This window comes from Pelobates fuscus, chromosome 8 (assembly GCF_036172605.1).
Source record: "Pelobates fuscus isolate aPelFus1 chromosome 8, aPelFus1.pri, whole genome shotgun sequence".
NCBI classification, from domain to species: Eukaryota; Metazoa; Chordata; class Amphibia; order Anura; family Pelobatidae; genus Pelobates; species Pelobates fuscus.
In genome coordinates, this window is record NC_086324.1 from 27,524,155 (window position 1) to 27,540,244 (window position 16,090).

General features: G+C 37.8%; 1 long non-coding RNA gene across 1 annotated transcript; it reads right to left on the reverse strand.

The window, feature by feature from the left end:
- Nucleotides 1-9,838: 9,838 nt before the first annotated feature.
- LOC134570661 (uncharacterized) lies at nucleotides 9,839-14,901 on the reverse strand. The gene is made up of 3 exons (XR_010085162.1): nucleotides 14,752-14,901; nucleotides 11,544-11,606; nucleotides 9,839-10,409 (listed from the first exon to the last, which is right to left on the reverse strand). It is a non-coding gene; the product is annotated as an uncharacterized LOC134570661 (long non-coding RNA).
- Between the last annotated feature and the right edge of the window lie 1,189 nt (nucleotides 14,902-16,090).

Here is a 16,090-nt window from a genome sequence, read left to right on the forward strand (position 1 = left end):
TTTCACATAGAATGGAACAGACGTCTAGTAAGCATCTCGGGGAACGTAGTTTCTAAAAGTTGCAGTGCAGTGAAAATTGGTCATCACCATATCTGTTAACTTTCTAAGTGAGTCCATTTAGGCTCTCCCCCTTCTTCTTCTCTTTTCTAGGTAAGAAGAAGATAAATCCCTACAAACTGGGCAGGTTGAACAGTAAAAGAGGTTGGGAAGACCAAACAGCTTGGAAAAAAAAAGGACTGAAGTGATCAGGTTAGGATTCACTGCCCTAAACATAGAAAAGCTGTTCGACTTGGGATGTCAAGATCTACGAACATCACATCACTAAAATGACATCAGTAGAAACTCCATATTTATTGTATAGGGAGATCTGTAATATGCCAACCATATCTCCCAAGTATCCAATTTTAAGAGGAAAACAAATCCCTCAACCCAAATCAATGAAACAAATGCCAATAGATTAGAAACATCCTCCTGGTTCTGGTGACAGTTGATTACACATTTCATGACATAAATGTTTAACTCTTTGGTTATTGAAAATGTCGATAGGGTTAATAGTTTGTACCTATTAGAGAGTAATGACCTTAAACACCAGATTTTGGGGGTATTTGTTTGTTTACATTCTGCAGTTATCGTGCAAGCACTGTTATTAATAAGCAGTTGGATTGCATTGATTTAACATTACTTATATTGACCATTTTTTTCTCAGAAATATATTAGATCACCAGTTTTCTTTGTTCTTTAATTATTACGTTGTTTATGTTGTTTAAAAAGATCTCCGTTTACAAAAAGAAATGAAATAAAGCCAAAATGTGCCGCATATTCATATATTTTGTTTTTAGGAGGAACATAAAAACTCCCACTGGAATGGTTGCACAGTAGCAATCACTAATTTAATTATTTGTTCTCAATTTCCGATGAAGAATTAAATAAAGAAAGATTATCCTGCTGTTTGATGCTCCAGAAACCAAAATGTTCTTGAAATGTTATATAATTTGATAAGCAATAACAATTAACATTTCATAAAGTTATCATTGCTTTGAGGCACTTAAAGGGAAACTCCAGTGCCAGGAAAACGATCTGTTTTCCTGGCACTGGAGGGGCCCTCTCCCTCCCACCCCCCAATCCGCAGTTGCTGAAGGGGTGAAAACCCCTTCAGTGACTTACCAGAGGCAGCGACATGTCCCACGTCGCTGCTTCCTCCTCCCCCGCCGCTCCTCCTTCTTCTTACATCGGCCGGTGGGCGAGACTGATCTGTGCTAAAAAAAAACTGCAATAATTACACTTGCAGGGTTAAGGGTAGTGGGAGTTGGCACCTAGACCACTCCAATGAGCAGAAGTGGTCTGGGTGCCTGGAGTGTCCCTTTAAGCACTTTATCGGTGCTAATAAAAGCCTAATAGTACCTCCAATAGGGTAGATGAGACAAAAATGTCAACCATTCTTTATCATACCCTACCCTCTCCAAACTATTTTGCCCTAGCTAACAACACCATCCTCCCCTTCCGACAAATATCATCGTACCAGTGTAGAAAATGATGGCCACATATACTTTTCCTTATTCATATTTAACCAGATACAAAAATGTACAGATACATTTGTTCCAACACTAAGGAAAAAGTGCTATCTGACAATATTGTCACAATAAGGAATTAATTGAATAGAGAAATGTGGACATTACAACTTTAAAATATCAGGTCAGGGCATGGACACCCCAAGCAATTTCTGTAAAGGGTTTATTAATTAACCCACTGCACAATGAGTCTGACAATAGTGGGTTGATTGGGCAGTTGCCCTCCTGCTGTATTATTTACCTCCCACTTACCCCTCATGTATAAAGTGGGGTCATTGAGGAGGTCATCCTTAAGTTCAGAACTCCCAAATGTTAAATGTGATTTCGATCCTACAGCTCAAGGCATGAAGGACAACAAGGGTAATTGGCCTAGCTGTCCCCTTGCACTAATTATTGACATTTGCACAGCAGCCTATGATGTAAGGCTTTAGAAGAATACTATTTGATTCCTTTTTATTTATTGGGGTCTTAGGACACACATTACTTTATCAAATCAAACTTAGAATTATGAAGATCCATAAGAATTGTTAGCTGAATGGGTATCTGTTTAAACAGGGACAAAGCAAAATAGTTTTTTAAGTTATTGAAAGAGGCTCAATAGTATGTCATTGTGATAGTAATAAATAGCTTAGCAATTTTGTCATTTTTCCCAAGGATTACCTCCTTGGTCCCTCAATATCATGCAGGTGCTGGCTGGGGTATGCCAACCTTGCAATGGCCTCCAAATCATTTGCATAGAGAGTGATTTGGCTCACCCACATCTGATGTCACACACGCATGATCACTCATTTTTATTTCTAAGCTGCATAGAAGTGGCTATATGTGTAATACGGTTACTATGGCTTGAGCTTGGTTGCTTCTTCTAAGTGTTGCTTCTAAGTGTCTGTGGTTGGAGATACTCTGGAGATAAACTGGAGGTAATCTGAGGTATTCAGGAGGATAAATAAAAAGTTAAGATTCGTTTGATTTAAATAATTGATCTCATTGGAATGGCAGACTTAGTTCAGTGTAATAGTTGCTTTGCATTTGTTTCGCGTTCCACTTTTTGGAGGTTTAGTTGTTGTCTAATCTGTAGACAGTTCTCTATCTTGCGGCAGGAGATTGTATTTTTGAAGTCTGAGATTTGTAAATTATCTGGTAAACAAACTCAGGCTGGAACTGCTGCAAAGCCACTGCCACAGAGACATACTAGGAATGGCAGATGGATTACTGTAGGATCTGGTAGACTTAGAGTTGTGGATAAAAGGCATATTGCACAGTCTGTTGCTCTACATAATTCATTTTCTGCACTTTCAGAGTGTAATGGTGTCATGGAGACAGGCACTGAGGCTAGTGGTGTTGTTCAGAGAGGCACTGATGCTAGTGGTGTTGTGCAGAGAGGCACTGAGGCTAGTGGTGTTGTGCAGAGAGACACTGAGGCTAGTGGTGTTGTGCAGAGAGGCACTGAGGCTAGTGGTGTTGTGCAGAGAGGCACTGAGGCTAGTGGTGTTGTGCAGAGAGGCACTGAGGCTAGTGGTGTTGTGCAGAGAGGCACTGAGGCTAGTGGTGTTGTGCAGAGAGACACTGAGGCTAGTGGTGTTGTGCAGAGAGGCACTGAGGCTAGTGGTGTTGTGCAGAGAGGCACTGAGGCTAGTGGTGTTGTGCAGAGAGGCACTGAGGCTAGTGGTGTTGTGCAGAGAGGCACTGAGGCTAGTGGTGTTGTGCAGAGAGGCACTGAGGCTAGTGGTGTTGTGCAGAGAGGCACTGAGGCTAGTGGTGTTGTGCAGATAGGCACTGAGGCTAGAGGTGTTGTGGAGAGAGGCACTGAGGCTAGAGGTGTTGTGGAGAGAGGCACTGAGGCTAGAGGTGTTGTGGAGAGAGGCACTGAGGCTAGTGCTGTTGTGGAGAGAGGCATTGAGGCCAGTGGTGTTGTGCAGAGAGGCTTGAAGACTATGATGAGGCCTAATAGAAAGCAGTTGTTGTTGGGGGATTCCATCATAAGAGGTGTGGAGATGGACAATGGTGGTCTTGTGAGGTGTCTTCCCGGAGCTACTGCTCACAGAGACAGGAGACGTATCTGTAATATTGTTAAGCAAGCAAAGCAGGAAGGGGAATTGGATGTACTTGTCCATTTAGGGACAAATGACTTGGCTTGCAATGAGGTTTCAGAGGTTAAGGAAGTTTTTAGTGTTTTTGCCAATGATATACGGCAGGTTGCTTCCACACTGTCATTCTCTGAAGTTCTGCCTGTGCATAACACTCAGAATGTCAGGCGGATGCGTATTAGGGACTTTAACTTGTGGCTTGGTGAATGGTGTCGGGAGCAAGGATTTGGCTTTATTGCTCATGGTAGCTCTGTTTGGAATGGAAATAAACTGTACAAAAAAGATGGTTTGCATCTTTCTCAAAAGGGAACAAATGTTCTCAGTGAGCAGTTCAGAGGTTTTGCTAAGATGTATTTAAACTAGGAGGGGGGGGGCAAAAGGGTGATAAAACATCAATCCAATTGTCCCCCAAAACAAGGACAGAAGGTGCCTGTAGCAAGTGTGTTAAAAAATGATAAGCTTAGAGTCATGTCTACAAATGCTCGCAGTTTAGGGAATAAGATCCATGAACTTGTGGCAATAATGGCAACTGATAGTGTAGATTTAGTCGCTGTTACTGAGACATGGTATAATGAAAAAAATGACTGGGACATAGAAATACCAGGGTACTCTTTATATAGAAAAGACAGGGAAGGCAAGAAACGGGGAGGGGTGGCCCTGTATGTGAAGGATAGCATAAAATCTAGCCTAATAAAGGTTAGTGAGACGAACATAGAGTCCATTTGGGTTACGTTAGAATTTGGTAATCACACAGTAGTTCGTGTAGGTGTGATTTATAGGCCCCCAGGACAAATTGAAGAGTTAGATAATCTACTAGTTGAAGAAATAGCTAAAATGACAATGAAGGGGGAAGTTATCACCATGGGTGACTTTAATCTTCCTGATGTGAATTGGAAAACAAAAATAGCTACTTGTGCCAGAAGCACACATATTCTAAACTCCCTACTGGGATTGTCTCTAAAACAAGTCGTTGAGGAGCCAACTCGTAAAGAGGCCATACTAGATTTAGTGTTAACAAATGGAGATTTGGTATCAGATATTACTGTAGGTGAAAGTTTAGGATCCAGTCATCATCAGTCAGTGTGGTTTAATATAAGAACAGTGACTGAGTCACACCACACAAAAACAAAAGTTTTAGACTTTAGAAAAACAGACTTTTCTAAAATTAGAATATGTGTAAAGGAGTCATTATCAGACTGGAGCAACTTAAATGGAGTCCAAAATAAATGGGATTATTTAAAAGCTGCACTACTGAAGGCAACAGAAAATTGCATTAGGCTTGTCAGTAAAAGCAAAAAATTCAAGAAACCACTGTGGTACTCCGCAGATGTGGCCAAAATAGTAAAAAAAACAAAAAGTTAGCATTTAGTAATTATAAAAAAACCCAGAGTGAGGAAGACAGAATGACCTATAAGATTAGGCAGAAAGAGGCTAAGCAAGTTATAAGAGCTTCCAAATCACACACAGAAGAGAAAATAGCACAGTCAGTAAAAAAGGGGGACAAAACTTTTTTTTAGATACATAAATGAGAAAAGAAAAGTAAAACAAGGATTAGTTAGATTAAAAACAAAAAAAGGAAGGTATGTAGATGAGGATAAAGGTCTAGCTGACTGCCTCAATGAATATTTTTGTTCAGTATTTACAGCTGAAAATTAAGGAAAGGGACCTCTGTTAAAAAAAAGGATAAATGAGTCATTTATTACATGTGAGTTTACAGAGGAAGAGGTTCTATTTCAACTGTCAAAAGTAAAGACAAATAAGTCAATGGGACCTGATGGAATTCACCCAAAGCTATTAAAAGAGCTTAGTGGTGTACTAGCAAAACCATTAACAGATTTATTTAACCAATCATTGTTAACAGGAGTAGTCCTGAAGATTGGAAGTTAGTGAATGTTGTGCCCATTCACAAGAAAGGTAATAAGGAGGAGTCGGGCAACTATAGGCCAGTAAGCCTTACTTCAGTAGTGGGGAAAGTGATGGAAACCATTTTAAAGGATAGGATTGTTGAACATCTAAAAACACATGGATTTGAAGATCAGAGACAACATGGGTTTACTTCAGGGAGATCATGCCAAACTAATCTTATTGATTTTTTTGATTGGGTAACTAAAATTATAGATCAGGGTGGTGCAGTAGACATTGCTTACCTAGATTTCAGTAAGGCTTTTGACACTGTTGCACATAGAAGGCTTATCAATAAACTGCAATCTTTGAGTTTAGATTCCAATATTGTTGAATGGGTAAGGCAGTGGCTGAGTGACAGGCAACAGAGGGTTGTAGTCAATGGAGTATATTCGAAGCTTGGGCTTGTCACCAGTGGGGTACCTCAGGGATCTGTACTTGGACCCATTCTCTTTAATATTTTTATTAGTGATATTGCAGAAGGTCTTGATGGTAAGGTGTGTCTTTTTGCGGATGATACTAAGATATGTAACAGGGTTGATGTTCCAGGAGGGATAAGCCAAATGGCAAATGATTTAGGTAAACTAGAAAAATGGTCAGAGTTGTGGCAACTGACATTTAATGTGGATAAGGCAGGATAATGCATCTTGGACGTAAAAACCCAAGGGCAGAGTACAGAATATTTGATAGAGTCCTAACCTCAACATCTGAGGAAAGGGATTTAGGGGTGATTATTTCTGAGGACTTAAAGGTAGGCAGACAATGTAATAGAGCAGCAGGAAATGCTAGCAGAATGCTTGGTTGTATAGGGAGAGGTATTAGCAGTAGAAAGAGGGAAGTGCTCATGCCATTGTACAGAACACTGGTGAGACCTCACTTGGAGTACTGTACACAGTACTGGAGACCATATCTTCAGAAGGATATTGATACCTTAGAGAGAGTTCAAAGAAGGGCTACTAAACTGGTTCATGGATTGCAGGATAAAACTTACCAGGAAAGGTTAAAGGATCTTAACATGTATAGCTTGGAGGAAAGACGAGACAGGGGGGATATGATAGAAACATTTAAATACATAAAGGGAATCAACACAGTAAAGGAGGAGACTATATTTAAAAGAAGAAAAACTACCACAACCAGAGGACATAGTCTTAAATTAGAGGGACAAAGGTTTAAAAATAATATCAGGAAGTATTACTTTACTGAGAGGGTAGTGGATGCATGGAATAGCCTTCCAGCTGAAGTGGTAGAGGTTAACACAGTAAAGGAGTTTAAGCATGCGTGGGATAGGCATAAGGCTATCCTAACTATAAGATAATGCCAGGGACTAATGAAAGTATTTAGAAAACTGGGCAGACTAGATGGGCCGAATGGTTCTTATCTGCCGTCACATTCTATGTTTCTATGTTTCTATGTTTCACTCAACCACATAAATAACCATATAAATAAATCTTCAACTCTGTAAAAAAAAATTGGCGGGATTTATTGGATCTGTTCCATAACCATAGGAATAGAGCTGCAACTCCATTAGCCCCTATGTTGACCAGCCCTGTTTCTGTGAGTTACTTTTCAGGCATAACAACAACAGTAAAAATCTTACTTCGTCTGTATGTTCCCATAAAAGATATTTGAAGAATGTGTCTCGGCTCGGGGCCGATAGTCATCTTGTCAATTTGTCAGGTACTGCACTGATTGTGAAAGGGAAAAAGCACAAAGGCCTGCATGTGTTATAATCAAAATGGATTGCAAGGCTTTCAATTTCAAGGTCAATTTAAGCTACATACCAAGTACAAGAGTAAAAATTCCTGGTTATGTAATATGAAAATTAACATCAACCTTATCATGATCAGCTACATAGAATCTAATCTCTCTTTAATATATGAAATATCCACATAGTCTGTAAATATTATAAAGCATTTGATTCTTCTTTGTTCACAGATTTATTAACCCCTTAATGCCGTTACGGCGTTCTATGCCGTCCCGGCTTTAAAGGGCTTTAACCCCTTAAAGACCAAACTTCTGGAATAAAATGGAATCATGACATGTCACACATGTCATGTGTCCTTAAGGGGTTAAAGCCGTTGTGGCGGCATAGAACGCCGTAACGGCTTAAGCCCCCAGGAAGTGAGATCTACTCACCTCCGCCACGATCCTCTTCTGGAGGGCTGTCTGACAGCCCAGGCAGCCCTCCCCAGCAAATGAGGCCCCCAGGGGCCATGTGATCATTGTCAAAGAGCGATCACATGGCCCCCTATAGCTGGATGTGGATCTGCCAGCAGGGGGACTGTCTAAAATATCAGACAGTCCCCTGCTGGTAGGTAGTGTAAAAATTAATTTTTTTGACATTGAAATTTACCAGATTGGTTATGTTGCCTTTGAGAGCGTATGGTAGCCGAGGAATGAGAATTACCCCCAAGATGGCATACCATTTGCAAAAGTAGACAACCCGAGGTATTGCAAGTGGGGTATGTCCAGTCTTTCTTAGTAGCCACTTAGTCACAAACACTGGCCAAATATTCGTTTTTTGCTTTTTTCACACAAAAACAAATATGAATGCTAACTTTGGCCAGTGTTTGTGACTAAGTGGCTACTAAAAAAGACTAAACATACCCCACTTTCAATACCTTGGCTTATCTACTTTTTCAAATGGTATGCCATTATGTGGGTAATTCTCATTCCTGGGCTACCACACCGTCTCAAAGGTAACATTACTAATCTGGCAAATTTCAATTTGAAAATGGAACGTTCTATATTTGACCCTGTAACTTTCCAAAACACCATAAAACATGTTAATGGGGGGTACTGTTGTACTCGTGAGACATCGCTGATTACAAATATGTGCTTTTTATTGCAGTAAAACCTAACAGTATTATGACATTTACAGCTAAAATGTGAGGCGGAACTACACATTTTTAAAAAAAATTAAAATTTCTCACAGTGTTTTTTATTTCATTCATAATAAATTATGTTTCATATATAAATATTTGATATGAAATGAAAGCCCTGTTTCTCCTGAACAAAATGATATATAATAAGTGTGGGTGCATATAATATGAAAGAGGGAACTACGGGTGAACAGACATATAGCGCAAATTCCAGTTTTTGTTTACGTTTTGTTTTGATCAGAATGTGTACTATTGACTCCGTCCTGAAGGGGTTAAAGTGTTAACAATAATAATAAAACAAATGGAGTATTGTTTTTCTCCTGTCTCAGGACTAATTTACACTTGTGTTCCCTTTATTTGTTTAAATATTAATTATTATTGATATATCTTATAATTATATATTGGATTTTTTTATGAATTACTTTATAGTATGTAATTCTGATTTGCTATAATTGCTAATTTTTTTCTTATCGTGGATACCTAAAATATATTGGGACACTTCAGAAAATAAATGTTTGTATGCTTCTTTTTTGGGATGAGCATATTAATTGGAGTTTGCAAGATTCCATGAGGTGGCAACTTGAGTTGGTGCCACCTGCCCCTAGGCATGCTTAGGTGAGATTTTACATATGATTGAACACCCCAGTACCATGCCCACATGTAAAATGAAATCTAGCAAATTTAAATTAACATGCTCATCCCAAAAAAGAAGCATACAAACATCTATTTTCTGAAGTGTCCCAATATATCTTCTTCAAGTTATGTATGTTTGTTTATATTTACATGGATTTCTCCACCTGTTTAAGAACAAGTCACCAAAGGCTAGTCCATATCCAAAAATAAACTAATGTTTGTTAGTTTTATTTGGAACTGCGTGTTCTGTCTGGTATGTTTGGGGATTGCAGTAACAGAGTCTTCGGACCTGTTGGCTGGCTGCATTGGTTCCTGATACCAGACAGGAGTTAAGAAAGAGCTAAGCCTGAGAGCCACAAGTGCCTTTGTAAAGGCAGTACTTGGAGTCAATAAAGGCAGAAGGAATGATACCTGCCTGGAGCTGAAGGCTGGTCTGGTGGAAGAGGTCCTCAGAGAACCCAGTCAGGCTTTGACAACTAGGTCTGAAGTGCTCTAGAGTCCCCTGGTAGCAGCGAGGATGCTGATCTGGTAGAGATACTAAGTGAGATAACAGGAGCTCTGCTACATTGACATACTTGCTCTATGTCTCAATATGACATTCTCTGTGCCTCGGGTCACATTCCAGGCTACTCACTGTACAGGTTTTCAGATTTTGGCTCCACTTCAGCATGTGTCACATTTGTATCAACTTAGCATTTATCATTATTTATCCATTTTTGTGCTAGTGTGCACAATATATTTTATTGGTAACCAACACATTCACAGACAGTAAAGCATAGAAAATTATTTATGTATTGGTTACCATTAATCCTCCATACTATCATTGCTGAGGATGGGATTCATTTTTTTTTTTTTTTTTTTGGATACAATGGTGTTTTGTCACAATTGAGGATATATCTCCATTTTGTGTTTGATAGTTATCAATATGTTAACATCAGCTGATGGGCTTTAGATGACGATGATGCAATCACAAATTCACAATTTTGTCCCTTTTCAGCAACTTGTATACTGATAACAGGGCGGTCAGATCTTTAAAGGATGGATTCATTTTTTTGGTCAATAACTTACAGTCTGAGGATGGATTTTGAGATTGTGTCAAGAAGAAGGATGTCTAACTTTAAGCCTGGTTTTAACTCAATAACAATTTCTAACTTTGACAGTGTTTCCTGCAGAAAACGGTTAAGATATTTTTGGATTGGCATTGTACTGAAAACACTCATAACATTGGATGGAATTCAGGAAATGTTATTGATCAGATATTGATGCTGAGCTGTGATCAACTACTTAATTGTTAATATCTTCTGTAGATATGCTTCTTTTTTTTTCTCCAGGAGTTGTAACTAAAAAGTCAAAAAATATGAGATAAAATTTACTTATTAATAGCTTAGTTGATCCTATCAAACAACATATAACTTCACTTCCCAAACATGAGAACAATATCTCAGGGCACCACGAAAGGCATCTCTTGGTTATGCTTTGTAAATTGAATTCTAGTTGGAGGTTTTATTGAAAGGTTGAGTTTTGAGGGATTTGAGACTGGTCATGGGAAGGAAAACATTTGGAAGTTAACGATAAGTGAAATATTAGGCTCTAACATATAAGTTATTGTTATCTCAACTGTAAGTGAGAATCTGTGGTGAAGACAGCGCAGCGATATTGAGTCATTGACATTGGCTAATATTCTAAGATTAAAATGTGAGATTTTGTATATTGGGAATATTCTCAGGATTCAGGTTACAGCACGGATTGTTAAGAAAAAAATATAGAAATACTTTGAAAAGTGATGGTATCACCATGGAAACCAATGAAATATTCCAACTGATCCCATTGTGTCCATGGTGATTACTCTGCATTATGACTTTTACCCCATTTTTCTGTTAGCGATGTTATTATAAATTCACCTGTTATGCCAGCTCATTACTGTCACAAGGACATCCTGAATGCAGACGAAGGAGATTTATAACAATACACATATAAGCAAGACATTTGCTTACACTTGCTGAATATAAAATAATATTAGAATGGTAGAGAAGGAAAAAAAGTATATAGAATAAAATTGTATCCAATGTATTAAAAATCATCTCTCCATAAAAAAAATAAACTTTTAAAATTTCAAGCTTTTAAATTAAAATCACTCAAAATATCTTTCTCGGGAAACAAAGACATTAAACAACATGATTACATTGCTATTTATTATGCATAGTCAAGCCTTCAGGGTAAGAACTGAGAAGAATCATATAAAACTCCAAAATTAGTTATTAAAGCCTACCGCATTGCCAAAAAACTGTACTTCTTTATTGAAGATCTATACGCAGAGCAGAACTCCTGGGATATGTTGTAATTTCCTTTAAAGGAAATTCAATAGCTTCTAATATATAAATACCATTTTACTAAGCTTAAGTATAATCTCACAGAATATAGATGAATAAAAAAAAAAAATCAGAAGGTTTGATTTTTTTGTTTCTTCCACCTACCAAAATGGCATACATATCCCGGTTATCCACAACATCCAAAGTCAGTCATCTTGAAGAACATTTCTGAGATAAAGTAAGGCATTAATATTACTATTCGCAGATTATTTATTTGATTTATTGATTCATCATTTGTTTTGATTACGTTTCTATTATATCCAATATCTAATTTCCAGGTAATAATCTATGGCAGAACGTTCTTCTTGATGTATAAAAGAAATATAAAGTGCTTGAGTCACAAAGAGAGAGAGAGAAATTCTTCACTAGTAAAAATGCCCATGCACATCAAGTGGTCTATGTGAGCAGACTTTATTTTGTGGTTAAAGCTACATTTTGGATCTTAGAGTGAGTCTTTTTCAGGCATAAAAGGCTCATGCTAATTCTCACTCTAAGAGTCGAAATGCTGCTTTAACTGCCAAATCAAGTGTTCTATGTGAGCAGACTTTATTTTGTGGTTAAAGGAACACTTCGACTCTTAGAGTGAGCCTTTTTGCAAGCATAAAAGGCTCACTTTAAGAGCCGAAGCGTTGCTTTAACCACCAAATGTAGTCTGCTCACATGAAACAACTTGGTGTACACCGGCATTTTTCTTATTGAAGTATTACTCTGGAGATACACCACACCTGCCAAGTCGCACCTTAATCTGGGTTCCTCGTTTAGAAGATGTGTGCATTCCCCTCTTTGAATTTGAACATCTCAGATAAAAGCGTTCCATTTCAATAATGTGCAATTTTTATTTATTTGTTTTGCACAGTGTGCAACGCTCTAAGATAATGACTGGTGGTTGCATTAGCTTCTGAAGCTCTGCAGAAACTGGAAGAATGTTAACCAGGAGGAGAGGAGCCTCCTAAACATAACTAAATCATCATATTTTACTGTCTAATGTGTTTTTATGCAACTTTAAAAGATTTATAGTTTGCATAATATGACAATCGTATTTCTCATAATTTCTTCCCCCCTATCTAATACATACTCATTCAGCGGAGTGCTTCCCTTTTCTTGTTCATTTGTTTGCTTGTTTGTTTAAACCATAAAATAAATCAACAGTGTTTACTATGATAAACAAGCATCCAAACAGAGCTGAGACTGATTGGGGTCCTGTATAACGAGCTGATTCACCATATGGTACCTATTTCAAAAGGAATGTCACATTTAATGCAGAATGCATACAAAGTAGATATTTGCACATATTCTATCAGTATGCACGGCCCATTCTGTAAATCATTATTTAGTAGATATGAGTACATGCATGCATTTATTTATGCAACTATTCATTTGGGGTGTATGTAAAACAGCGTGCAACAGCTGCAGATCTAATTTCTGCAGCCTTTGTAAGCCCTCCCCTTGTAGCCCCACCCAGACATTTTGTGCCTATCCAATCACAGATCTCCAAATGCAGCTCAATGAGTAGTCACTAAGCAATTGCCTGCATCTTGAGTTTATCTCCACTGAGCTAAATAACCAGTAGGTAATAGGGTTGGTTGTCTGATTGACAGCTAAGGGTGTAACAAGATTAATTTCTATTTAAACCTGCACTTTTTATTCAATGTGAAATTCAAATTTAAGTCCATAGGCTGAAAAGTCCATAGGCTGAAAAGTGACATGTGTCCGTTAAGTTCAGCTTTTCACACATCTGTTTTTGCTGTTGATTCAAACGAAGGCAAAACACCCAGTTTGAAGTGAATTGCAATTTTACAACAAATTAGGAGAACGTTCCTTCTTGACACCAGAATGGCAGTCTGATCTCTCCTTGTATGAAGAAACTATTACCCAACAAATTAAAAATTATAACCCTGAATATTATGTTTTTGCAATTCTACAAACATCTGTACAGACTCTGATAAAACTATCTCTTCAGGCAGAGAATTCCACATCCTTATTGTTCTTACTGTAAAGAAACCCTTCCTTTGCCTTAAGTGAAATCTCCTTTCCTCCAGTTTAAATTTGTGACTTTGTATCCTATTTATAGTCCTGTTTTGGAATAAATTTACAGACAGTAGTTTGTATTGGCCCTTAAATATATTTGTATAATACTATTAAAACCCCCTCTGAGGTGCTGTTATTCTAAACTAAACAAATTTACATTTTGTAACCTTTTTTCATAACTGCATTACTATGAATGTAAGAAAATATGTTGGCACCATATTCCCCAAATATCTCACTAATATATCATCAACTTAAGAAGGATACATTCTATCTAATATAAAAATCAGATTCTGCGTGTTTTCATTAAAGTAGAATAGGAACATTTTAAACGATCAATTACAACGTTACATAATCAGATGGGTTTCTGTCTACCCACTCAGAATGGCTGATACTGCAATAGCTTGTGCAAATTGCTGCAACTGTAAGACTGCCCCCTGAGTCAGTGACATCAAAAAAGAATGTTAACTTTTCTTTTGCTGTCCAACCTCTGTCCAACTTGTGTTGGCTGCAAGTGCACTCCACATACGCAACTTGAATGGTAATCTCTTTGGCCATGGGATGGGTGCCATCAGCTAATTCAAGAGTTTCACTCATCATGTAATAGTGCCCCAGGCAAATTAATCATGTGTCACAATAAAACTCACAAGGTGTTTAAATCAAAGGCAGATTTATTGGGTCAAAAAAGTGACAGAGCAGCAACGTTTCGACCTGCTGTGAGGTCTTTGTCAAGCTTGACAAAGACCTCACAGCAGGTCGAAACGTTGCTGCTCTGTCACATTTTTTTGACCCAGTAAATCTATCCTGGCTTTGAACATCTTGAGTGCCTGGAGACCATTCTTCTGTTTGCCTGAGCATTGTGGGATTGCTGGTCCTGCTTCAGTGCACGTGGTGTCAAACAGAATTGAGTGCGGCTCCTCTCTTCATTCATGAAATAAAACATATATGTCTGTTCAGTGTATGTCTGCAGGTGACGAATAGAACCATTTGCTTTGATTTGCACAATAATTTTCCAATGTTTTTGCTGCTGAAGAGAAAGAATTCACATTTTTATTCTAGAATTCACATTTTCCTACTAGAAATAATATCCAACACCATGCTTACTGACTCACTACATATAGTATATAAAACAGTTTTATGGCGTATAAAACACCTCTATCCAATATGCATTGGGGTAGCAATGTTCTCATACGTGAAAGCTCTTATTAGGGCTACAGAATATTAAAGCAAAGACGTCACAGTAAAGAGCAATGTTAATAAAACGGTTTGTATGCAGAATAAATATTACCTTGACAATTGAACTCTTCTTATTGACATCTGGTCATTGCGTAAAGAAGAGAACTCTTCCTGCAAACTAACAGAGCGCTTTTGTTATATGTACTTGAAAATAATTAGGCAGTCACTCAAAGCGTGGAGAAAAGGAATGCTGAACAGGGCAAGTTGGATCCAGTTCACTTAATATAATTCATTAAAATGCGCATACTGTATTTTTTAAGATGTTTTGTTTATCACCCTTCCTTCTTTGCTTTCATATGTAGGCCATCTAGTGGGACGTTTTGGAAATATAATATCCACTGAATTTGTCCTCTCCAGTATTTCATAAGTCTGTAATTTAGTTTTTTTAAGGAAGAAAAATATTTAATAAACAGCAAGAAAATGTTATTACTTTAAATTAAAAGGACCCCATCATGCCGAACTTACCTTTCTTTAAACGATTCCTCTTCTCTCCCTGTGTCAGGATCTGTCCTTCGTTTCTTCCTGTCTGCTCTAGTTTTCTTTTAAACATAAGACAAAGTAGGGACTATTTGTCTTATGGAGGTTTCCTACGCCATGACCATCTTTGACCAGCAGAGGAGAAAAGTGTGCTCTGTTTCCTGTGGTTTAGAGAAATTTTCCCACAATTCTCACCTTTCCTCCGTGATCTCGCAATGCTTTCTGTCATTCCCAAAAGTCCTGTCATTTTAGACAGAACGCCGTAGAAACTACCGAATTACAAATGTACTAATACTAGTAGACATGCAAAAAAACAAATACCGCAATGCTTAAGTGATGGACCACCACCACAAAAAACATAAAAGTGCTAGTGCAACGCTTCAAATATCTAGTGAAAACACTTCAAATATCTAGTTCACACGTACCCCTCTATGGATATGGGGTAATTAGTTCTCATTAACATGAAAGAGAAGCAAAAACAATAAAATACATAGTGCAATAACATTTATAAAATTGCATGAAAGTAAGCTTGTGGTGTATATATGCTTACAGTGTTTTGAGCCTTTTTGACGATATGGCTCTGAACGTACACGTATTAGTGCCCTTCTGGCGGCAACTGTACCTCTTCTAAGAAACAGGATCCTCCAGTTAAGTATATAAATGAAGTAAAACACGAAGGGAGCATATAATAGTGAAAAATACCTTCAATATATGATAAATGTAAGTATAGGTAAATAAGTCATGTTCACCTTGACCTGGAGCCCATAGAATACTGGCTCCAAGCTTTTGCAGACATTGTCAAACAAGGAGTGGCAATTCCCCCTTTGTTCCAACCAAAGGAAAATAGGATATAAGGCCAGAAGTAAAGTAGGTTAAAATAATGAATCACTTTAATTTAACAAAATAAAAATAGA